The sequence below is a fragment of the Oryctolagus cuniculus genome, chromosome 11 (assembly GCF_051225735.1).
Source record: "Oryctolagus cuniculus isolate XC-2025 breed Fujian yellow rabbit chromosome 11, ASM5122573v1, whole genome shotgun sequence".
Taxonomy (NCBI): domain Eukaryota; kingdom Metazoa; phylum Chordata; class Mammalia; order Lagomorpha; family Leporidae; genus Oryctolagus; species Oryctolagus cuniculus.
In genome coordinates this window covers 100,674,852-100,700,719 of record NC_142877.1, presented here as the reverse complement: position 1 = coordinate 100,700,719, position 25,868 = coordinate 100,674,852, and the positions used below count along the sequence as shown (strand labels likewise).

General features: G+C 39.3%; 2 long non-coding RNA genes across 6 annotated transcripts in view; one reads left to right on the top strand and one right to left on the bottom strand.

Moving 5' to 3' along the window:
* LOC149123592 (uncharacterized) overlaps positions 1-22,885 on the top strand; it is a 501,504-nt gene extending 478,619 nt beyond the window's left edge. The window contains exon 3 of the long non-coding RNA XR_016216966.1: positions 22,848-22,885. This is a non-coding gene — a long non-coding RNA (uncharacterized LOC149123592). The remainder of the gene's footprint in view (positions 1-22,847) is intronic.
* Positions 1-25,868, bottom strand: part of LOC149123591 (uncharacterized) — a 134,393-nt gene that overhangs the window by 16,630 nt on the left and 91,895 nt on the right. For 3 of the 5 annotated variants that reach the window (XR_016216972.1, XR_016216977.1, XR_016216974.1), the window contains one exon: positions 20,419-21,855. The exons of 1 other annotated variant lie outside the window; for it this stretch is intronic. This is a non-coding gene — a long non-coding RNA (uncharacterized LOC149123591). Of the gene's footprint in view, positions 1-11,182; positions 13,028-13,926; positions 13,986-20,418; positions 21,856-25,868 lie in introns of those variants that run through there. One more of the 5 variants, XR_016216976.1, reaches the window with a different exon arrangement.

Here is a 25,868-nt window from a genome sequence, read left to right as displayed (position 1 = left end):
GAGAAAAAGAAAGGTAGTTAGAAGGTAAGTTGTTGTTTGTTTAAACTATGGAAAATACTTGAATTTGTTCATGTTTCAATATGCACAGTCAACATAGGCACTCACACATGAGGCAGAGATCAATTCTGGTGATCATGAGAGCCATTACAATAGGCTGAGTAATGACCCCTCAAAGATCTGCATGTTCTAACCCTAGAACATGGATGTGTGTGGGTGTGTGCACCTTATGCAATAAAACGGACTTCGTAGATGTGGTTAAGTTATGGATCCTGTGACAGGGAGACTCTCTTGGATAATCTGGGAGATTCTCATGTCAAGACATTGCTATCATAAGAGGGGACCAGAGAATGCGGAAGAGAGAGGATGCTGCACTGCTGGTTTTGAGGATGAGGGAATCACAGAGCGAGGAATGCAGATGGTTTCTGCAGTTGGAAAAGGCAAGAGAGAGACTTTCCTCAAGATTTCACAGCATGCTTTCCAAGAGGACCCATCTGTAGACTTCTGGCCTCCAGAACTTTAAGATAATAAATTTGGGGCCAGCGCTGTGGCTCAGCGGGTTGACACCCCAGCCTGAAGCACTGGCATCCCATATGGGCGCCGGTTCTAGTCCAGGATGCTCCTCTTCAAATCCAGCTCTCTACTATGGCCTGGGTCGAGCAATAGAAGATGATCCAAGCCCATGGGCCCCTGCACCTGCGTGGGAGACCTGGAAGAGGCTCCTGGTCCTGCCTTCAGATCAGCGCATTTCTGGCCATTGCGGCCAATTGGGGAGTGAACCATCAGATGGAAGATTTCTCTCTCAGCTTCTCCTCTCTCTGTGTAACTCTGACGTTCAAATAAATAAATAAATCTTTTTTAAAAAAGATAATAAATTTGTGTTGTTTGAAACCACAAAGCTTATAATGACTTTATTGCAGCCATAAGAAATTCATACAGCTATAGAAATGGATTTCTGAAACTTACAGATATAACTTTGACATCCACATTTTAAATGTAATGGCCTCATCTCTTGCTGAGCAACCAGACAGGTTTAAATACAATTCTAGGAACAATATGTGATACATACACACACACACACACACACACACACACACCACCTAGTCAAATATATTAGGTAACAGTATAGTCAAACATATAGCATGCTTTGTGTTTCACTAAAAGATGTTCAATTTTCTTTCTTCCCAATCTTCTAAGTTTTATAAGAAATTTCAGTACTCTGCTTAAACATTATAGAACTGAGCAGACTTTTGTCTTTTTAGTCATAGACACTCTAAGAATAGTTAGATATTTCTGAAGTCAAAAATAACATCATCCTGATGATGTAAGTAGAGCTTCCATGTTTAAAACTATGTATAAGATCACCAAAGTTCAGGGAAAGCTGAGTGATCTAGGCTTTTTATTACTGGGAATCACAGAATTATTTCTATTGTGAGAACATCTTTTTATGAATCAGAAACAAGATTGTCTTGTTGCCCTCTTTAATCTCGGAGCTGAGATTGTCCTGTATTATTTTCCTGTTTTGAAGGTCACTTTTCAACATAGGAGCACAGCTGTATGAGGTCCTCCTTTTTTGGAAATACAAAAATAGCAAAACTTCCTATTATGTCTTAATTTCATTATAAGAGAATGTGAGACTGACCCAGGTTGTGCGATTCACTAATGTCCAAACATTATATGCAGTGGAGATAGCAATTCTAGGAATCAGGCTCTCTTTCACCTGAAAAAATTGCAAATGAATGTTTACTTTATGAGGATACCTCCTCTTCCCCATTGAACTTACAGCATAATACTAACATTGGCTGAATTGCAGCATGAAAGGCAATTTCCAGAAGCCACTCACATTTCTGATTTTTATTATTTACTGTGGACACATGCATCACATTATTTACTTGCACCAATATTTCATAGAAAATTGCATTATTATAAATTCCTAAATCATCAAATAGCCAGACATTCAAATCATGTCCCTACCCAAAGAATGAAAATTATGTGAAGAGGTCCACCTTAGAGCTAGCAGACTCAATTGTAACTTGGAAATACTCTCTGACAAGTATCTCTGCTCCAAATGAGATGCTGCTACAATAGTACCATTATTTCTCTTATGATCCACATAATCTGTCTTACTACTACGGCTCTTCGTATTTATTGTCTGGTTTTGCAATTTTTGTCCAGAACTCATTCTCCCTCTAAACTCATGATTTTGCAGAGTTTAGATATTGTGGTTGAAGATTTTCCCCCACCTCCCAATAATGACTGTTATCACCAATGGAAACAAATTACCATTTCCATGTTTTGAAAGTTTATTATGTGCCAGCTTCATACACACATTGTTCCTTTGTCATTCTCACCATAAAAAGGGTAATATGAGGTAGATATTATCAAATCCATTTTACAGATGATGAAACAAAGGCTCATGGAAGTGCAGCCTCTTGCTCAAGGCTATAAACCTAATAAATTCAGAGGACAGGAGTGACAATCAGTCAGTCAGAACTCTTTAGCCTGACTATACATTGTCTTTTATACAGAATAAATAATGAATGGATGGTTAACTTCTTGAAATTTGTTAATACAACTTCTAATAGGAATAAATGTTCCTTATTTAAAATAATAAAATGATGCAAGTATGGAGCTCATCAGCATTTCTCTAACATGCAAAAATACAGATAATCAAGATCCAAGAGTTGTCTTGTTGAAGACCAGTTCAATCTTTGCCCACGTGTACAGGAATCTGAAGTAATGCTTTTGCCAGAGGATATTTTTAGAAAAAGCTGAACAAGAGAACATAAGGGCTTGTGTCTGCTTCAAAATTGATCCTTTACTAACCATTTTAAAGGGGAACTCTTAGACTTTCTCCTCCAGCAAGTGATCAAGCTGACAACAAGGCTTGGCTTCATAGACGAGTGAGCAGCACAATTGTATAGAATCCTATACTCAGATCAAGACCTCCATACGTGGCATTTGATATTCTGTGGCTGCCATCTTGGAAGGCTCAATAATCTTAGAGTTTGTGATTTTTTAAGTGAAGCCTCAGGACTTTTGAACATGTGCTGGGGGCGTGTAGCCTTGGTCACAAACAAGCTTGCTTGTCCCAGATGGTATCTTTACCACTGGTCTCCTTACTCTGGGAGTGGTTGGGGGAATTTTGGTGCAGATACAGAGAGTCAGAGCCCAGATATACTCATGTGTGGAATTATGAGAAAACCAAAATACCTATGATCTTTGCACCTGCTTTGTAAGATCTTCATGATCAAGGGGATATGAGGTTAGCTAGAAAATTTAAAAGATATAATGAGAGGGGTGGCTGTGTTTCAATGGTTAAGATGCACTTTGGGACCCTACATCTCCTATTGGAGTGCCTGGTTCAAGCTTTGACTCCTGCGCTTCCCATTCAGCTTCATGTTAATGTAAAGCCCTGAAAGGTGAAAAGATAGTGGCTCAAGTATTAGGATTCCTGCCACCCATGTGGAAGACACAGGTTGAGTTCTGGGCTCCTGGGTTAGGCTTGGCCCAGACCTGTCTGTGGCCATAATTTGAGAAGTGAACAAGCAGATGGGAGATCTCTGTTTCTCTGTCTCTCTCTGACTTTCAAATAAGTTAAAAACAAATAAATGCCAATTAAATTAGAAAACACCTGACAGGTAGAAAGGTATTACAAAAGGAAGGCAAAACTTTTTTTTTTTTTTTAGATTTATTTAAAAGTCAGAGTTACACACACAGAGAGAAGGAGAGGCAGAGAGAGAGAGAGGTTTTCCATCCACTGGTTCACTCCCCAATTGGCCACAATGGCCTGAGCTATGCCAGACCAAAGCCAGGAGCCAGGAGCTTCTTCCGGGTCTCCCACACAGGTGTAGGGGCCCAAGGACCTGGGCCATCCTCTACTCCTTTCCCAGGCCACAACAGAGAGCTGGATCAGAAGTAGAGCAGCCAGGAACCAAACTGGTGCCCATATGGTGGCCCTTACCCAGTACGCCACAGCACCGGCCCCAGAAGGTAAAACTTTTACCAGATGTTTGTTCAAAGAGTCTCACATTTTCTTTATACACTACAAACTAGTCTCAAAAACTATGCTGCTCTTTTTGAGGAACAATTGAGATCTTTTGGCGGGAAATCACAAGGGATATTCAAATATTCAAGGAAAATCCATATTATGAAAAACTGCATGGATGGCAAAATTTTTGAACCAAATAAACTTCTCTTTTAATTCCGTTGTTCGTGAACCTTTTGAAGTACTTTTGCATGACTAACAAAGCTTGCTAAATGTCTCATTTCTTAATTTGTCAGTCTATGTTTTGATAGAAATTGGCTACATGCCAGTTAATATCCATTTCTTTCCTGGGAGGTTTTACAGGAAGTTATTGCATTTCTGAATTTCTCTCATAGTTAAGTTCTGGCCTATTAGAAGTTCAAGTATAGTCTGATCATGAGAAGTCACAGATGATTCTCGTCTGTCTCTCTTTTCACTAAAGGACTGACTGTGTACAAAGAATCCACAAAAGACTGCAAGGATTCTTAGACACAGACGGAAGAAGAAATGATCACCAAATTCCAATTCCTTCCAGCAAGCCATGAGAAAGGATTACACATTGATTGTGTTACGCCACTGAGAATTTGGGGTTATTTATTATTAAAAAAAAAGCAGTATTGATTAATCAAATTAGTATTTCAACAATAAGACACTGTTATCTCACAAGGTATGCAGATTACAACTCTCAAATCAAATTTGGTAAACACCTGTTTTTGTAAATAAAGTTTTATTTGTAAACTAGCTAGGTGCATTTGTTTATGAGTTGCCCACAGAAACTCCACTGCTATAACAGCAAAGTTGAGAAGTTGTAACAGAGACTGTCTCACAAATTTTGAAATATTTACCATCTGCTCCTTTATAGAAACAGTTCATAAACGGTTGGTCTTACACTTGACTGAGGAGGTGGTTGTCAGACTTCATCAAATGTCTCCACGCAGACTTGATGAGACTTTTTAAGATAAACAATGATATATTCTGAACAATATACTCTCAATTTATACAGACAAATATGCTTTTGATTCTTACTCTTTCTTCCTTTCTACAGCTAAAGTAAGTTGTTTGACAGAGACACAAGATTTTTTTTTTAATTTGACAGGTGGAGTTATAGACAGTGAGGGAGAGAGACAGAGAGAAAGGTCTTCCTTCTGTTGGTTCACTCCCCAAATGGCCGCCACGGCTGGCACTGCACCGATCCGAAGCCAGGAGCCAGGTGCTTCTTCCTGGTCTCCCACGTGGGTGCAGGGGCCCAAGCACTTGGACCATCCTCCACTGTCCTCCCAGGCCACAGCAGAGAGCTGGACTAGAACCTGGCACCCATATGGGATGCCAGCACCGCAAGCAAAGGATTAACCAAATGAGCCACGGTGCCAGCCCCGAGACACAAGATTAAAACCAACAAAATTCTTGCTGTTGTGTAGTTGATCATGACAATGATCACAATAGCACTAATAATTATAATGATAACTGCAAGAACATTTATTGAGCTATTTATAGTCAACATGCTAAATATTATATGCACTTTACCTGATTTAATGTACCCAGCACTCTATGAGATAGGAATTGTCATTCCAGTTTATTGATGAGCACACTGAAGCTCAGAGAGATGAACAACTTTCCCAGTATTTCTTGGGAACATGGGAAGGCTGGACTGGTGTCACTCCTATGATTCCAGGAGGGCAGCATGGTGCCATTATTTCTGTGGCAGGACAGCTCAATGCCTAAGGTGACTTCTTGGTGACTGCCATGAGTATCTCTTCTTGAAGTCAATGGATTGTCAGACTTGTACATTAATAGAAAAGATTTTAAACCTCCAAAGAAACAGGCAACAGGCAAGACAACCTCATTTGAGTATGTAAACATAAACAATCTGTAAAGTAAAAGGCAAATGAGAGGGTAGGAAGTGAGTTAATAGCATGAGAAAACAAAAACCTAGCTATCCTTGGGAGAGAAGTTCAAAGGAAGAGGCCTATGGCTGTCACTGACAGAATATTGATAGAAAAGATTAGGATTTGAGCTACCAGGTATCTGAAATGGGGGGTTAAGTATGAGACTGAAAAACTCCAGCACCATTTACAAAAGAAGGGGTTAAGTCCCTCAGATTCATTCCTTTCCATTAATTAGACAAGTGGCTACCCCCCCTTTTTTTTTTTAACCCAGTCACAAGATATTTAACCGGTATGAAGGTTGGTTTTAAATCAATTTGACTGAGCTAAGGAATGCCCAGATTGCTGGTAAAACATTGTTTCTGGGTGTGTTAACGTGGGTGTTTATGGAAGAACTTAGCTTTTGAAGGCGCAGACTGATAAAGAAGAGCTATCTTCCTCAGTGTTGGAGGGCACCACTCCATCTGTAGAGAGCCCAAATAGAACACAAAGGCAGAGAAAGGGTATATTCTCTCTCTTTCTGAATTGGGACATCCATCTGCTCCTGTCCCCTTCCTGTTCTTAGGCCTTTGGATCCAGGGATTCACACCAGCAAGTCCCCTATAACAGGTCTTTGCCGTGGGAAAGGGAGTTACAGCATCAAGTCCACGGCTACAGGCCTTTGAACTCAGACCAAATTATGCCACTGCTTTTCCTTGTTCTCCAACTTACAGACTGTATTATGAGGGACTTCTTGGGCATCATAATCACATCTGCCAATTTCCAAAATAAATCTCCTCTGATATATGCTGCTGATTCTGTTTCTCTGGAGAACTACAACTAACACAACCATAGAAGTTCAGCTCTCAGCCAGCGTCATGGCTCACTAGGCTAATCCTCCACCTGCGGCGCCAGCATCCTGGGTTCTAGTCCCGGTCGGGGTGCCGGATTCCGTCCCGGTTACTCTTCTTCCAGGCCAGCTCTCTGCTGTGGCCTGGGAGGACAATGGAGGATGGCCCAAGTGTTTGGGCCCTGCACCCGCATGGGAGACCAGGAAGAAGCACCTGGCTCCTGGCTTCGGATCGGCACAGCGCCGGCCGTAGTGGCCATTTGGGGAGTGAATCAATGGAAAGAAGACCTTTCTGTCTCTCTCTCTCACTGTCTAACTCTGCCTGTCCAAAAAAAAAAAAAAAAAAAAAGTGCAGTTCTCAGTGATGTAGTCATAAACATGTAGGAAAGGAAGAAGTTGAAAAACAGAGATCAGGGAGTACAGATCAATGGTGAGAACCTTTCCTAGCTCTGCGTCCAGAACCTTGGTTTTAAAAGTTAGTGTGAGGCCGGCGCCGCTGCTCAATAGGCTAATCCTCCACCTTGCGGCGCCGGCACACCAGGTTCTAGTCCCGGTCGGGGCGCCGGATTCTGTCTCGGTTGCCCCTCTTCCAGGCCAGCTCTTTGCTGTGGCCAGGGAGTGCAGTGGAGGATGGCCCAAGTACTTGGGCCCTGCACCTCATGGGAGACCAGGATAAGTACCTGGCTCCTGCCATCTGATCAGCACGGTGCGCCGGCCGCAGTGCGCCGGCCATGGCGACCATTGGAGGGTGAACCAACAGCAAAGGAAGACCTTTCTCTCTGTCTCTCTCTCTCATTGTCCACTCTGCCTGTCAAAAAAATTTAAAAAAAAAAAAAAGTTAGTGTGGTGCTGTGGCATAGCGGATAAAGCTGCTGCCTGCAGCATTGGCATCCCATATCCCGGGCGTTGGTTCAAGACCTGGCTGTTCCACTTCTAAATCCAGCTCCCTGATAATGCTTCTGGGACAGCAGCAGAAGATGGTCCTTTGGCCCCTCCACCCATGGAGGAGACTTGGATGAAGTTCCTGGCTCCTGGCTTCCAGTTAGCCCAGCCCTGGCTGTTGCAGCCATTTGGGGAGTGAACCAGCAGATGGAAGAAATCTCTCTCTCTCTTCTCTTCCTTTCTCTCTTTTTGCTTCTCCTTCTCTGTGAAATGAAAACTAACTAACTAAATAAAATAGTTACTCAGGCGATGAGAGGAAATAACAATGGTATTTGCATTTTTAGAGGGAAAAAAACTAAGAGAATGAGACTTCATACACGCCAGAAATGGCACCGTTGTTTCAATATGTTTTCCATTTGAGTTTCTGTGCATATTTGTTGTGGTGACCTTAAGGTAGATTTGTCCTACAGGGAAAAAGAACAGGCTTGAAGTAAATCTTTTCTTTCTTGCCTATTTTTACTGCCACCCCAGAGCTTGGCCTTGGACTGAGGACATTATAAGCGTGAGTCACAGCTTGACTACTCATCAGCTGGGTGTTAGGTTAACCAAATAGCTTCTCTGAGCTTGAGTCCCTTCAAGCTACAGAATTTGGATAATAGCACTTTTCCTAGTTCCACTTAGGACGAGTAGATAAGAAAATGTAAGCTGTGTGCAATCAGGCCTTGTTAGCCCTATTCACTGCTGAAGCCACCCCTCCACCTCCCAATCTAGAACAGTCTCTGACACATTAAAAGCTCAATGGATGTTGTTGATTGAATGAACAACTGATTAATTCCAATTGCTTTGTAAAGTCTACAGTGCCAGAACATCACATATTGATTATATAGACATAATTTAGGTTTTGATTATATTATCATAAAATGATAATCAGATAACATGAAATATGTTTGGGTTATAGAATAGGGTGTATTATATGATCATTGACATTTATTTTAGACTGCATACATTATTACAATATTCAAAATTATACTAGACATGCTTGGGAAAAGTCCAGGGTTGTTTAAAGCTATGATTCTACAAAAATGTAAAATCAAGTTTTCTGCCTGATTTTGTTGCTATATACATGGAAAAGCAAAAGTGACTTATCCATAGAAAAGAAAGTGGTATGGTAGACTATAAAATAATTTTATGGATAGCAGTAAATCTATGTGGAGTAAGATCTTAATCTTTTTATGAAAACATGGGGCATGCTTCTAGTTGCTGATTAGCTCTATGCAGAAACTATAGAGAATGGTAAGTATTGTAGTCATCTATTCTAATTAAAATTTAAATTGAAATCTGGGTTCTAATGAAGAGAAGCTTAGCGCCGGTCCTGTGGGAACTCTTCAGAGGGTAAGAGGAAAAATGCGCAAAGGCAAAAAGACTTCACACAGACATTTTCTTCCCTTGTGTTTTATTGGTGCTTAAAACTTATATTTCACATAGGAACACATCCTTCCTTCATGGATGGCAATCACTGTCCTTCTGACACAGGCATTTTTTTAAAATATATCATATCCCAATAGGACAGACCCAGCTATGTCATTGTGGACATGTGGCATTATACTTCTGGCACTGTGTCTAAGGTAAATGAGGTGACAGCTCAGCTCTACCTGAGAATGGATTCATTACTACCAATCTTGGACATGCAATCTGGCTCAGACAGGGCTCAATGTCAAAGGTTACTTCTGTGTTGGAAAAAGAAATGTTGAGTTGCTAAAGGGATAATAAAGGAAGACTAAAATTTAAAACTATTTTTAAAAATTATCTATGAGAGGTAGGTAGCTTTACAGTTGAGATGCTTGCATGCTGCATTGGAGTATTTGGGTTTGCATCTTGGCTTCCTGCTAATGTGGACCTTTTTATGCAGCAATGATGGCTCAAGAAATTGGGCTCCTGCCACCTGCATGGATTGAGTTCCTGGCCCCTGGCTTTGGCCATTGTTGTGCTCAGCTCTTATAGTCTTGTTGGGGCAAATCTATGTCTGCCTGTCTCTCTTCTGGCTCTCTGCCTCTCAAATAAATACAACTTTTTAAAAAATTGAAAAAATGAAAATTAACTTTTGATGTCAAATTATTTTACAATGTCCTTTTAGGAGCTATTTGTTAAACACCATGTACATATACACATTCAGAGAATATATTCAAATAGCTATCTTACTCAAAACATTGACAAAGAAATAACAATGAACAAAATAAAGACATTTCAAAAGGAAGTTGTAAAGATGGTGATTTCTTGCTAAATGTATGATTGTCATAAATGTAACATAAATTTAGAAATTGGAAAAAACTCCTTGTAATATTTTAAAAGACTTACATTTGTACAACTTCAAAACATTAATTCAACAACACGTTTGAATCAAATTCAACCATTTTAAACCATGAGATGCATTTATTGCTGAAACACGACACTCTTAAGTGTGTCATCTGTCTGTCTTATATATTTCCTGCTATATTTCTCCATACTTGCTTCCTGGGGTTATTTGGGGAAGTGAAATTAATTCTCTATTCAGGATTCCTCTCAGTCAAGAACAAAGGCATTTCATCTGCAGGCAAATATCTGAAGGCAGAAGCGGTTCTAGAAAGGTAGTAAACACTGCAATAGGGCACCTTTCTCTGGCTGTGAGCATTCTACAGATGAAAGTTAGCAACTGTCTGTCGGATGCCATGAGTGGCAGGTTGCATGCCAGAGAGAGAGCTCCCAGTTAATCTATCTTGAACAATATGCCGCAGCTCCTCCTGAACCTCCCTCCATTACTATGCAGAGAGGGGGCTGGGACAGGACATCTCCCCAGCAACGCTTACAGGAGGAGCATGCTGAAAAATCAGCAGACAAAATAACAAGGGCAGATCTGACACAGACTACCAGCAGGGTTTGATTAAAATGTACCAAAATTGTAATTTTTCCTTCCCTATTTAACTGTAAGACAGTCAATGTTGCTTGATGTCAATGCTGTTAATGAAGTTGTCAGGCTTGTCACTTCCGTTGAATACCAACTTTACTAAGAAACCAGTACCACAATTACCTCCAGCTCTATACGATGAAATTCATCAAAGCATGCCCAGGCTTCAGACTGTGCCAAATCTTTGAAGAATGTCCCTATGGCTTTGGAGTTTGCCCCATCAGAACAACTTGACAACGTGCCTTGTGAAATACAGAAGCTCAAAACAATGACTGAGAAAATGTTGTTCAGGACTTTCTGCTCCAAAGTGGCCCAATTGGAATTCTCTAATTGGGAGAATGAGGAGACTCAGCTTCAGCCTCACTCACAAATTGGTGGCACTTTTTGAGACACCCCCAAACTCCTTATTGGCAACATGTGTCTTCCCTATTCCAGTTACAAGTGGAATTAAATTCCACTATATTTCTTTTGTTCATCCACTTATTCCTTTATTCTCTTATTTGAGAAATAGTTGAGTGTCTGTATTAATATTGGACTAAACAATATAGATGATAAAAAGAACAGATTTTCAAGATCAGAGTTTCTAACAAGATAGAATGACATGCATAAACAGCACACATCCAAGACATAGGGTTGGAAGATAAAGTGCTATGGACTAGAATTCAGGTGGGAAGACAGGAGGCGGGGACTAAGGTTGCAGCTGAACTAGGCTTTCAAGAATGAACAATACCGGAATGCTGGAATGACTTGATAAGGTCTCTCTCCCAGTCTCTCTGTGTGTCTCTGGAACACTCTGTGCTTCACATAGTTGAGTCTTTTGATTTTTAGTTTGAGACCAAGCATTCTCCACTAGAAAATATCTTCCCTGAACACACAATGAAATGACAGCCCCATGCTTTCTACCACATCACCCTGTTGTATTTCTTCACAGTACTTACCATTCTCTGAAATACTTTTTGTAGCTATTAACTTAGTGTTTTCACTCATAGAAAAAAAGCTCTGTAGGACTAGGAGATACTGATTTCTCTTAATTAATTCTATATTTCTAGGGCCTAGAATACTGACTGGCTTATAGCAAATGCTTACAAAATGTAGATGAGTGATGAGTGGATTGAATGAAAGATACGAGGGGAAAAAGATTCCAGATATAGGGAAGAATTTACAAAATGGGGAGGAGGTTAGAGCACATGGATGTGCACAGAAAACAATAAAACAATTACAAGGTCATGGTGAGAAATGTATTACAAAAAGCAGAACAGGCCAGATTTTGAAGGTGTCAAAAAATTCCAATTTAAGGAATTTGGACTCTTTTCTAAGTATGCAGCCAGATTTGGGAAGACAAGTCACTGTGAAATAGAATTGTAAAAGCTTAACCTTTCAGCTGTGTCCACGGTAAAGGGGGAAGAGCCTGAAGTCTGGAAGATTATTAGAGAACTATTCAATAAGATTAGGTGGGAAGGAACAAAATTCATTACTTGTGAAAACATGGTGGAATGAGTAATCCTCCACGCCTGTGTGTATCAAGGTCTGCAATCACTGTCACATGAGTTGTTTAGACACAAAACATTCAAGCAATAGGATTCAGTAAAAGAAAGGTGCAATGGGGACAAGGAGACAGGGAGGGCAGAAGGATGATTGAAGGGCCTTTAGGTCTGAAGAGATCAGAATCAAATCCATATGCAGGTTTTCTCAGAACTGTTAAAGGACACATCACTGTGTGGCTTAACAGTAGATATGAAGTTGCTGGTATGCTGTGGAATGGTATTTCTTTTGTGCTAAAGAATAAATAAGACATGGAAACATTTCCCACACCCCGAACTGGGTTTTCTCAACTACAACACAAGGCCAGGTCTAGGAGCAATGTGAAGGTTTGTTCAAGGTTGTCTCCGCGTAGGCTCCATGGCCTGGATGTTTCTCATGTGTGATCTCTCCAATAAGCACGTTCTAGCCTCAATATCCTGAATCCATAAATTAACAAGTATTCTTCTGTAAATGCCTATAGCTTACATTGGATAAAAGCTGTTATTTGAAGTTCTGTCAAATTGACATTTTTTAAGAAACATAGGATATAAAACTGGGCTAAAGGGATGATCCAGATAGAATTCCAATAAAATATTTCAGATATCTCTAGCAAAATATTTCAAATAATAAACAAGCATTTAGGTATTGTTGAATGCAAAAAGTGATATGAGGTTCTTTTGGGTTATGATTGAAAGGCAATGTAAAGACACTGATAAAGAAAGGAACGATATCACTCAAGCATGGAAGACTTGATGAATCCAGAAGCACCTTTGTCTTCTCTGTTTCTTTGCTTTGTTTTCCTCCTCACTGGCTTCCATCTTAGGCAGGAACCTCTTGTAGTTGGCTTGTCCTTTTGGGTTGTAATCCGTAGAAATAGAAGCCACTTTCTTATGACTCTGGTAAAGATTCTGAGGAAGACTGCACTTGAATCAGCTTGGGTCGTGTGTCTACCAGGTGAACAGAACATGAGGCCAGGTCATATGCATACTTGAACTTTAAGGGCCAACCTCAATTTGGATGGAATGCTAGGAATCTCAACATCTTTTATCCACCCCCATAACCCCTCCCATGCCAAAAGGGATCCTGCAACATTATGGGTGTTATATAGTTAGGAAAGTTCAAAGCTACACAAGAGAGTTTGATGAAGCTCATGAAGAGAAAGCCAGTTCATCACTGGAATAAAAGAATAAAGAATAATGTAGTCACTGGTAATTTCACTATTTTGCCACAAGGTTTAAATTACTTACGTGAAATTTAAAACTGAAAAAAAGTATGGGGATTAACATTTCACTAAGTATATTAATGCTGGAAATAACCCTTCAAATGTAAATACATGCTTTATCTGGGTTAGGCCATAAAAAAGTTGCACTAAGAGAACATTTTTCTTTGCAAGTGGCTGGAAACTTGCATTCTCATAAATTTCCAGTCCTCCCCAAAGTAAGTCTTCTTATATAAATTTATGATCAAATTGAAGAAAGCATCAAGATGATAAATTGTATATAGCATCTAGGCTCATGCTTTCTATTTTCATTTTTCTAATTTTTTATATCCTTCTGTCTGTGCTTTCAACAATTTCTTCCACTTTTCTTTCCCTACTTTTACCAATTCATCTGTCAATAGCACTTGATCTGCACAAGCCTCTGCTCTCTTACAGGTAGACCTCACATAGAACAAAGCTAAGAATTGCCCTGGAAAGACTTACAATAAAAGGCTATATCAAGGCATAATTTTGATGGAGAATTGCAGTTCATGAGCTGGTATGTTCACATGCAGAGGAGCAAAGAAAGAAGAACTCATACTTTCTGAGCTCCTCATCTGTATTAAATGCCATGTGAGGCACACTTACCTGTATTCTTGTATTGAAATGTATCCTTTCACTCAGCTGTGTTCGTCTATTCAGGCTGTCTGTAAACAAACTTCTTAAATTCAGTGGACGGTTAATAGCAGAAACTATATTTCTCACAATTATGGAGCTTGGAAAGTCCAAGAACAAGGAGCTGGCAGTCCTGTGTCTGGTGAGGGTCCACCTCCTGATTCATAGACAGCCAGCCATCTTTGTGCTAACACCTCCCAAAGTGCAAAGTGTAAGGGATCCCTCTGTGAATTCTTGAATAAGGGCCCTAATGCTGTTCATGAGGCCTCCATCCTCATGACCATATCACTTCCCAAAGGTCCACCCTGCCCAAAACTATCACCGTGGGGAATAGCATTTCAAAATACAAAATCTGAGGGACACAAACATTAAGACTACAGCACCAGCTTCTGTGAGCTACACCCACCCTTTCATGGTTAAGTAAAGTGGCTTGAAAGGTCTAAATACCAACCTGAGTTACCTAGCAAGCAGAAATCAAGACTTGAACTAAGTGTGCCTGATACTAGACTTTTGTTTTCCAAGCTCAGTTACTATCTGTGGTTTTGTGTCGACATCATGTTCTCTCCATTATTCCTCCTGAATAGTTCTTTAATTTCAACCACGGTGGTCCTCTTTAGGCCATCAGCTTCTCCTCCTGGGCTACAGCAGAAGCTGTCTCACCACTCTGCTCAATGACTCTCTTGTTCTCCCTTATTCCATTCTCCAGTTCGCACAAGTGGACATTCAAATTTCCATTTACTTGTTTCATGCACTTTCTTGAGGAGTCTCAAAATGCTCCCAGTCTTCTTGCAGTCAAGTCCAAGGTTTTGTTTTTGTTTTTAAGATTTATTTATTTATTTATTTATTTGAAAAAGTAACAGAGAGAGAGAGAGAGAGAGCTCTTCCATCCACTGGTTCACTCCCCAAATGGTGACAAAGGCCAGGGCTGGGCCGTTTCAAAGCCAGCAGACAGGAGCTTCTTCTGGGACTTCTTCATGGGTACAGGGGCCCAAGAACTTGGGCCATCCTTTGCTGCTCTCCAAGATGCATTAGCAGGGAGCTGGATTGGTAGTAGAGCAGCTGGAACTCAAACCCATGCCCATACGGGATGCCAGCCCTGCAAGCAGTGACTTTACCTGCCAAGACACAGCACTGGACACAAACAAGTTCAAGGTCTTTAATATGATCTGATTCTCACCTACATCATCTACTTCCCCAACTCCATTTTTCATTCCCTTCATTTTATGGGATTTTGTGTAGGTTATCAGTTGATATGCTCATTGTGCCAGCCAGCCTTTGTACCTACTGTTTCCTCTATTACCTGTCATTTTCTCTTTACCTTGCTGGTTCCTCTTATCCTTCAAGACACCTTTCAATGTAACTGCCTCAGGGAACCCTTCCCTGATCTTCTAGCCCACGTGAAATCCTACTCACCATGGTGTATCGCCTTACTAGCACACATCTCTCTGGATGGAGCACTTATCACATCACAGGCTGTAAGCCCAAGCTGAGCAGATGGCCTGGAAATCTTACCCACTAGTGAATCCCCAGTACTTATGATGGTGTCTGACACCCTGTAGTAGACACTCATTTTATATTTGCTGAATGCTAAATGAATTCACAGTGTGCTCCTTGGCTGTGAGTCTCCCGAGTCTCTGGGGTGGATGGGAAGCACAAATAGACAATCAGTCATCCATATCTATGGGTTTAGCACCTGGGGATTCAATCAACCATGGATCAAAACTATTTTTTAAAAAAATACGTTGGTATACAGTTTTTCCTTGTTATTATTTTCTAGAAAACACAACATAACAACAATTTGCCTAGCATTTGCATTTTTTAGATGTTGTACGTAATCTAGAAACGATGTAAAGTGTATTTGGAGAATGTGTGGAGGTTCTATGCAAATACTACACCACCATTTTTATATAAGATACTTGGACATCAGATTTTCACATCTACAAGGAGCCCCATGACTATAGAGAGATGACTCCAGTGTCTTTGTTTATGAGAAATTGTTTACAATGACTCTTATTTGGGTCTTAATGAAAATTATGCAAAACAACCAAAACAATATTATATAATCTTTATGTTACAGATGTACTAAAACATCTTGATATAATGTGAAATAAAATCTACTTAAAATCATATCTCAAGTAGGTATTTTTCTTTTCCTATAGCCACTGGTGTTATAGAAGATTCTATTGGGGTAGACATTGTGGCACAGCAGGTTAAATTACCACCTGCCATGTTGTCATCCCTTAGGGGTGCTGGTTCAAGTCCCCAGTGCTCCACTTTGGGTCCAACTCCCTATTAACATGCTTGGAAAGCAGCGGAAGATGGCCCAACTACTTGGGTCTCTGCCACCCATGTGAGAGCACAGAGTTCCATGCTCTTGGTTTCAGCTTGGCCCAGCCCCTGCTATTGTAGCCATTTGGGGAATAAACCAGGGAATGGAAGATCTTTCTCTTTTGGTCTCTCCCTCTCTTTGTAACTCTGCCTTTCAAATAAATAAACCATCTTTAAAAAAATGAAGATTCTAGCTTTAGTTTTGTTTATCTGAATTTTTCAAGTTCTGTAAAAAACTACAGACATCTCTCAAGTAGTAATAATGAGCCTTGATACTATTATAAATTTGTTAAAGGGATAATTTAGTACCTGTTCTGTGTTTTCTGAAATTGCCTCATCTGTTAGGGCAGGATTCTAATTTGGGAGCTACATATACACACACGAGAACAAAGCCATCAATTTGTGAAATGTGAAGATGAAAAACATTCCAAACTATCCATCCTTTATGATCATCAAGCTGCTTTACTTTACAATATTATTTTCAATTACACACTCAAGTGGCACTTTTATTTTATAATTCAAAATAGCATGCTTTCTAATACATATGTATATACCTGGGAGTACCTTTACCATATCATAGTCAATGGAAATAAACCCTGCCCCTTTCCACTGTAGTGCACTTATCTGACAAATCTTTGTTAACTACATTGAGACATTATGCATATGGGAAGTAGCATGTGTTTTTTTTATTACCACTTGGTTAGAGCTTGCTCAGGCTTTCCCCGCATACTGGTTTCAGCAACACAATATGTAAAATGGAAAATTTCCAAATCACATCCTCTCTCTGCTTAAGTGTAGGTTTGCTTGATACTCATCCTGCAATTTCTGCTTGGTTTCTACACACCCACCCACTGGCCCCTGGTAGAGCAGCTCTGGGAGGGCAGCATCACTCCCAGCGGCTTAGCGAACAGCTGGATGCTCAAGCAGATCTTTTGATTGGTGAACAGCTATGTGAACGCCAATGACTCACACCCTCACAATGATGTGTGCCCAGGGGTTCCACAGCCTGCATTTGTTTTTCTACCTCCTGTAGTTTTTAAGTCATAAAGAGAGGACTTTTCCCCGATTTCTAAAGCCAAAACAACCTGCTCAGCCCCAGCCTTCATGAGTCCTTTTGCAGGTTTCTGTTTCCCCTGCTCCTGCTGATCCCTCTGGCTTTCAACCAAGGTTTAACTGTAAGACTCCCATCAGAGTCCTTAAAGAAGAAAGGTTTCCAGCATGAGTACACTATATTAATAAATGAAACCCAACCTTTTAAAAATTACACTGTCAGAAAAACCCATTAGGCTGTAAAAGAGTTGAAGTAAACATTAGATTTTAATATCTACTGCTGCTTAGATTTTTCTGAACTGAAAAATCCCCAGTGAGCACTTAAAACTTCATTACTCCACTGAAAGGTTGTGAAAGGCTATTTAAAGGTTTTCAATTTTGTTGAAGTCTAGAGGTTATTACAGCTGGAAAGAATACAAACCCTAATATTACAAGGAATGAAAGGCATGAAATTTATGTTCTCATCTTCCCTGCAGTTTAATCCAGGTCTATTAGATTCATTGGTAAAAATTAGGGCAGGTTGAAAACTTTTCTACAGGTTTGATGAAAAATAATATTTGGACACTATGAAAAGTATTGCTGTATGTCTCATGCTCAAAGAAATGTTTTCTCTCTTAGTTCTCTGGTCAGAAGTTATTTCAAGATCAGCCTCTGCTTAAATCCCCTTAAATAATTTCAAAATCCAAGATAAAAACTCAGTGCAAAGCTGTGAATTATATCCCAAAATCCAACATTACAAATTTGGATCTTAAACTCATCAATGCAAAAAACTTGGGGTTTTTGATGTCCTATCTACAGGACATTTTTATGCTATTTTTTTTAAGGGAAGAATTTGTGTCTTAATTTGTTTGTATTTTCCCTAACAATATTATTTATTCACAGAGTGGCAGATATTCACAACATACATTTTTTTTTTCAAAGACCCTCTTGATTTTTTTTTCCAGTAACTCTTTGCACTGTGTAATCAGTTTGAGGCACTTAATATAACATTAACATGCAAAGGTCTTTCAAAGCCTTCATCTCCTCCACTAACTATCCCCCCTTCTATTTATCTAGATAGTCAGCCAATTATTCTACAAACATGCCTAGTACTGTGCTACTTACTAATGAGTCATGAGAAGGTTGAAGACTATGGTGAAGTGGATGGCTTAACACATTGCAGCGTAGGATGATGTGAAAGGTGCTATCCTGGAGGGGTGTCCAAGGAGCAATGAGCTCGCAGAGGAAGAACCTCTCCTCCTTGCCTGCTCTGAGGTCAAAGTAAAAGCTACATTTCAAAGGATTAGTCACATAGGGAATGAGCCACAAGGAACATCATAGAGGAAATTTTATATTTACAAATGCACGGTGGCATGTAAAAGTACAGTGTGGAATTCAGGATGAGTTGGTAAGGGGGGTTGGCATGAGATGAGTGTGGAAACTTAGCCTGGGATGAGTGATAAAGGACTATGCTGCTGGTATAAATGTGACTTGGCTAGGAAATTTTATGAATTTTTTCTGATTATAAAAGTAATGAGACATTCATGGTAAAACATCGAACACTCAGAAGAGTAAAAAGAAAAGCATTTAAAAATCATTTGTAATCTCACCACACAGTGGAAATCATTACTAATATTTTGGTTCATTTCTTTCCAATCTTTCTTATATGGTGTTTTTGGGAGACAGTAGAAATCGAATCATAGACAAAATTCTGTATATCGCTTTTTTTTCCCAAATAACATTGTACCTAATACACTATTCTACTTCATCTTTCCATAATCATAATTTCAATGGTTATATCATAGTATATCTCAGTGAATGGAACTGTATCAGGCCACCTCTGTTGCTGTAGCAGAATACCTGAGATTGGGTAATACATAAAGGAAAGAGGTTTTATCTTGGCTCCTGGTTCTAGAAGTCCAAGAGCATGGAACTGGCATCTGTTTAGCTTCAGTTGAAGGCTTCACAGTAGAAAGACAAGTGAGCACATGCAGAAGAGAGGGAGGGAGGGGCGCACACAGTGCCAGACTCTTTAGAGCAACCTGGTTTCGTGAAAACGAATCCATTGCTGCAACAAGCAACACAGTCTCATGAGAGACACTCACCCCTCTTGAGCGGCCTCACCTCTCAAAACAGCTACTTCAGTTCCCAAATTTCAACGTGAGCTTTAGCAAGGACAATCATATTCAAACCAAAGCAGCAACCATCCTTAGTTTATGGTTTTTATATTCCTTTTAAGTTGTTAAAATTATAAGCAATGTAGTGATAACCATGATCTGCATAAATATCTAATTATTGGACTATTTTCCTAACAAGCAATTGTTATTGTTAGACATGGAACCATTGGGTAAAAAAGTAAGAATAACTTTAAAGTTTCTGATACATATTATAAATTTTCAGGATTATTTTAATAATTTATGTATCTGTAATAGAAAACATTAAAGTACCTCTTTCATTGTATTGTCATTCATAGTGAATATTATAAAAATATCTCTAGAAATTTGAAAGTGAAATATAGCATGCCATTGTTTTAATTTATATTTCTTTGAGTATAAGTGATGCCATAAGTCAATCAATGTTTATTGATCTTTTGCATTTCTTCTTCTATCTTTATGTTTCTTGATCATTATTTGTAAAAGATTCTGAAAGCCCTACTAGAAAACTGGAACTTTATCCAGCTGACAATGGTGAGAGTCACTGAAGAATTCAAAGTTTTGCAGTTGCACAAAAATGACCATTTTTGTATTTTCCCTAACAATATTATTTAATCACAGCGTGGCAGATATTCACAACATACATCTTTTTTTTTTTTTCAAAGACCCTCTTGATTTTTTTTTCCAGTAACTCTTTTCACTGTTAAATCAGTTTGAGGTACTTAATATAACATTAACATGCAAAGGTCTTTCAAAGCCTTCATTATTCTATGATCATTATTAGCCCCATAATAAAATTATTCAAACAATGTTTTAAGAAAGAAGATGATAATAACAACATTGTAACAATAGTAGCTGCTTTTTATTAAATGCTGCCCATGGACCAATATTTTCCAGGCAATTCTAGCATTTTTTAAAGAATTATTTATTTGAAAGGCAGAATGAGAAAGACAGAAGGAGGGAGGGAGGGAAGTAAGGAGAGTGAGAGAAAGGATTTCTTTGGTTCACTTCCCTAAAATTCCAGGCAGGGCTGGGCCAGGCTGAACTCAGAAGCAATGAATTCCATCTTGGTCTCTTGGCAGGGGTTTCCGATGGCAGGAACCCAAGAACTTGGGTCATTACCCACTGCCTCCCAGGAGCATTAGCAAGATGTTGGATGGGAAGTGGAGTAACTGGGACTTGAACTGGCACTCTGAAATAGGGTGTAGATATCCCAAACCACAGCTTAACCCACTGTTCCACAATGCCCATATTTCTAATATTATTTTAATTCATACTAAAAGCACCATAAGGTAAGTCTTCTAATCTCTGCACCATAGTTTGAAATTTTGGAATGTCCATTATTCTTCTCTTCTCCCTCCTGTTTAAGTCCTTTAGAGGACTGACACAAGGTGCATCACTAATATTTAATAAAATATGTGTAGAGAGCTCTAAAACTACATCTGGGGTTTGCCATGTTACTTATTTAAATGCTTGACCTTAGTACTTCTTAAATAAAAACAATGTGCATTCTGTTCATACATCACTGCCTTAACTGATTTCAAAAACATTATTACCTGTTGTTAAATGATCCTGTTTCGTAAACAACGATGATTTAATGGATGACCTTTTTGAGAAACCTCTTAGTAAAGTCATTAAATAACTAGGGTGTTTAGATGTAGGCAGCCCCTGTGATTTTCCCAAGAAATTTCTCTTCAGCTTTAAGAAAGATTTTAGGGTACATTCCAACCTTTAAAGAGACTGGAGATTTTTTAAAACAAGAAATGAAAAAACCAACCAAACAAAAATGATTTTACAAGGTTGGCTTTGAATTATGGGTCATTCCCATTCAAAATATATCCATTCAAAAATATTAGAATACATTGATTGGCTCTTATCAGGAATCACAAATTGAGAATATAATTGAAACTTGACTTTATAGAGAGGCACAAATAATCCAATACCTGCATTTTAAGTTGCAGTGTGTCCTTTTAAGGGAAACTGCCAGGGGATCTCAATGGTCAGTAGTGATGACAGCTCTGGGGAAGTGGTTTTAGTGTGGGATTTGAGGGATGAGTTAGAAACTGCCTGTCTTGTAACAGGGAAATGTGTTGCAGGGAGAGGTCTGGAAGCAGGAAGGAACAAGTATGGCTTGAGAAACTGAAAACATTAGTGTAGTTGGAACCCAGGTTTGGTTGGCAATGAAAAAGAGAGGTGAAAAGGAAGTACAGACAATGAGTCACAATGAATCAAATTAGTATGCTTCTTCTTTAAGATGATGAAAGAGCCATTTGCATTCTGTAGAAACCATACTTCGAATTTTGAATTTTCATCTTTTCCTGCAATGGCAATGTGTATTGTGATCCTCTCAAGGATGCTGGCTGGTGGCAGTGAGCGCAGCTCCTGGTCAACTCTGTAATGCCAAGGGGAAACAACAAAATCATTTTTTTTTTTTTTTTGACAGACAGAGTGGACAGTGAGAGAGAGAGACAGAGAGAAAGGCCTTCCTTTACTGTTGGTTCACCCTCCAATGGCCGCTGCAGCTGGCGCGCTGCGGCTGAGCACCGCGCTGATCCGAAGGCAGGAGCCAGGTGCTTCTCCTGGTCTCCCATGGGGTGCAGGGCCCAGGCACTTGGGCCATCCTCCACTGCACTCCCTGGCCACAGCAGAGAGCTGGCCTGGAAGAGGGGCAACCGGGACAGAATCCAGTGCCCCGACCGGGACTAGAACTCCGGGTGCTGGCGCCGCAGGCAGAGGATTAGCCTAGTGAGCCACAACAAAATCTTTACAATGTGCTCTGTTGCTCAGCTAATATGCTAGGTACATTAGGTACGGACAATGTATTTTTTACTTATGATACATTAAATTTAAGATGGGTTTATTGGTATGTAACCCCATCATAAGTTGAAGAGCCTTGTAGATCCTGCAAGAAGCTGAAGAAGGTTAACATTTTTGTTATTTGAAGTGCAATGAGAAATCTATTTTTTTTATCAGTTGGATGGCATTATTCTATTTATACTTAAAATATATTTGGCTGCTTTATGGATAAGGAAGAGATGGAGAAAAAAAGTTGAACAGAGTCAGGTGGGAGATGAGGAATGAATACAGTATATTATAATGATGTCTCACTCCAAGGTCATGACATAGGACGTTTATTAATTCAAGATATATGCAATACATATAATCAAAATGATTGCAATTTGAGTGTGTAAAGATGTGTAAAGGGGATCCCTATGTTACAAGCAACTGAGAAAATTGAGATACAGTTTAATGGAGACTATAAATTGAAAGAAGACGAGTTTTGGGGGCCGGCGCCGTGGCTCACTTAGTTAATCCTCCATCTGCGGCCCTGGCATCCCATATGGGTGCTGGGTTCTATTCCCGGTTGCTTCTCTTCCAGTCCAGCTCTCTGCTGTGGCCTGGGAAGGCAGTGGAAGATGGCCCAAGTGCTTGGGCCCCTGCACCTGCATGGGAGACCAGGAAGAAGCAACTGGCTCCTGGCTTCAGATCAGCGCGGTGCTCAGCCGCAGCACGCCAGCCGCAGTGGCCATTGAGGGTGAACCAACAGTAAAGGAAGACCTTTCTCTCTGTCTCTCTCACTGTCTATAACTCTACCTGTCAAATTAAAAAAAAATAGGAAGAAGATGAGTTTGGGTTAAGTTTATGCATGGCAAAACATACGTTTAATGCACAAGAAATAGAAGGAAACTCCCTTATTCTGAATAAAGGTTGTTTACTAAAAGTTTGCAGCCCACATTATTCCTAATGACAGTTTAGAAGCCTTCTTTTTATGACAGAAGTACCTCCCATGAACCTTGTTGTCATTATGCTGTGGACCTAGGCAATACAATGAGAGAGAGAGAGAGAAGATAGAAAGGAAAAGAAAGAAAAAAAAGAGAAGAGACGAGAGAAGAAGGAAGGAAGGAAGGAAGGAAGGAAGGAAGGAAGGAAGGAAGGAAGGAAGGGAAGAGGGAGGGAGGAGGAGAAAGGAGAACCAAGAGGAGGAGAAGAAGAGAAAGAAGGAGAAGAACAAAAGTATTGAAAAATAAAAGATCACATTGTTATTTGCATATAAAAGTCTCTTGAAAAATCAGGAAAATCTATAAAATGTTTAAATTATTAAGAGGGTATGTATGGAAAGAGGGAAAGAATATCAGGTCTAAGTCACAAAGTTCCTCAATATTAAATATTAGAAAAAATATACCATTAATAATAGACCAATGAAGTATCTAAGAATAACAGAAATATTCAAGACTTGGATGGAGAAAATTAGTGTAGCTCATTAAAAATTAATAAGTGGGGATATATACTCATGTTTGGATGGGGTTTACCATGTTTCTAGATACAAATTCCTCTCAATGAATGCATAAAATCAAAATATCTGAATTAAAAATAAAGTGGTTTTAAAAGTCATGTAAAAAAGGTAGATGAAAAAAGGTAGATTGGTGTTCCTAGATAATGTGGTATTTGTACAGTAAAGGACAAATACACCAAAAGTGCTAAGTAGAGAGCCATAAATCCATACACTCTGATATGGAAGAGTGGTGTTACTAATCAAATGGGAAAAAATGGACGAGTCAGAAAATGATTGGGACAACTAGTTTTCAAATAGATTATAAATATATATTTTTTTCCATATATATGTGTATCATTGCTCCTTCACAGCATAGCAAAATATTTTTAGAAGCATTAAAGGTTTGACTATAAAAGTCAAACATTAGCATTTGTAGAAAAAAAATACAGGATAAAATTGCCAAGTCACACAGATAACAGAGCAGTATGTATTTTTTAAAAAGCAAAATATAACCCAATAAAAATCCTGATTAATTTTTCTACATCAAGAAGATAGCCTTTCTTATAACAAAAGAAGTGTGATGAATGTGAGGAGACAATTTAAGCAGATGAGGACTGGCTAGAACAATCTACAGCTCATACTGCCAGATGTTAGAAAACCACAGCCAACGAGCCAAATGTTTCAGTAAAGAAAGTCTTACTGGAACAGGACTTCTCCATGGTGTTTTTTCACATCAGTGGGAAGTTCAGTGATCGTAGTAAAGACACTATGGCACACAAAGTCTGAATTATCTGGTGTCTGACATTTTAGAGAAAAGTTTGCCAACTCATACTTACAACTCTTTAGAACACATTGAACACATTTCTGACATTAATATTTCCCAGGTTGTCAATATTATCAATAGCCAAATGTTTTCTATTATCTCTTTATATTCTTGCTTATTTTGATTTAATATTAATTAAACAAAGGTTTATTGAATACCTGTTATGTGTACTTTACTAGGTGTGAAGAGCAGGAAGTAGTTTATCATTCTATAATTGGATGTGTTTGTCTACCCTCATATCATTTAAATAATTACCAAGCACAATTATGTGCTGCTCTTTACATACTTTAATTCATACAACCACAGTATACATTATTAGCATAAAACAGAACATTCACTTAACCATTCCACGTATCATGAAGCTTTTCATTTATACTGTTCATTAATAGCAGGCCTATGAATAGAGCCAGACTCCCTGTGCTTGGTGCTCTGTCTTTATATCACAACCTTTTTTTTTCCTGTGATGGAAATTCTTGGGGAATCTCACAAGCCAGGACAGAAAACAGATACATGAAAAATCAGTATGTCATGTGATGAATGCTATCGATCATCCAAATGCCTTGGAAATCTAGAGGTGGGGGAAATGATTCTGCCTTTGAGAGATCTCACATGGCAGGCAATATTTGAATTTGGCTCTTGAGGATGAGAAGTGTGACAGATGAGATGAAAGCCAGTCTCACTCAATGGAGAAGGAATGTGATGTGTAAAGTTACAGGAGCAAAGTATTCATGGCTTATACAAGGAACAGTGAACACTTGCTGGGGCTTTACCACGCTGTAGATGTTTAGGAAAAAGGAGTGGTGTTGGTCAGAAAATGAGAAAAGAGTCGATTATAAAGGACTTTTTTAAAAAAAGGCTGTGATTTTTTTTTCAAAAGTAATAGGGACTTCAGTTTATGAAATATTTTTTCTATTGCAAGAATGAGAGTCCACTTGGCAGATGTTGACATTTCTGAGGAACTAAGCAAGTTAATAGGAGGATCTGGAATTGGTTCTGCTGCTTTGGGAGATACTGCAAGTTCAGCTGTAGCAATGTGACACAACGTGATGTGTTCTAGCAAGCTGATTGTGAGACTAGATTTCTGAGTCCTGGACCTGCGGTTTGGAGGTTATTCTGGCATCCGGGCAAGAGATGATGACATGTGAGTCAAACGGGAGGTGGGGAGGGGAGAGGAACATATCTATTTCTGAAATCATACTATTCTGCTCACAGGTGGGTGTGAATGTCTTAGAAAACGTTGCAGTTCTGTATGATGAGGGCACATGATCTACAAAGAACTTAAGTTCTTCCAGGAAGCTGGGTGGCATCT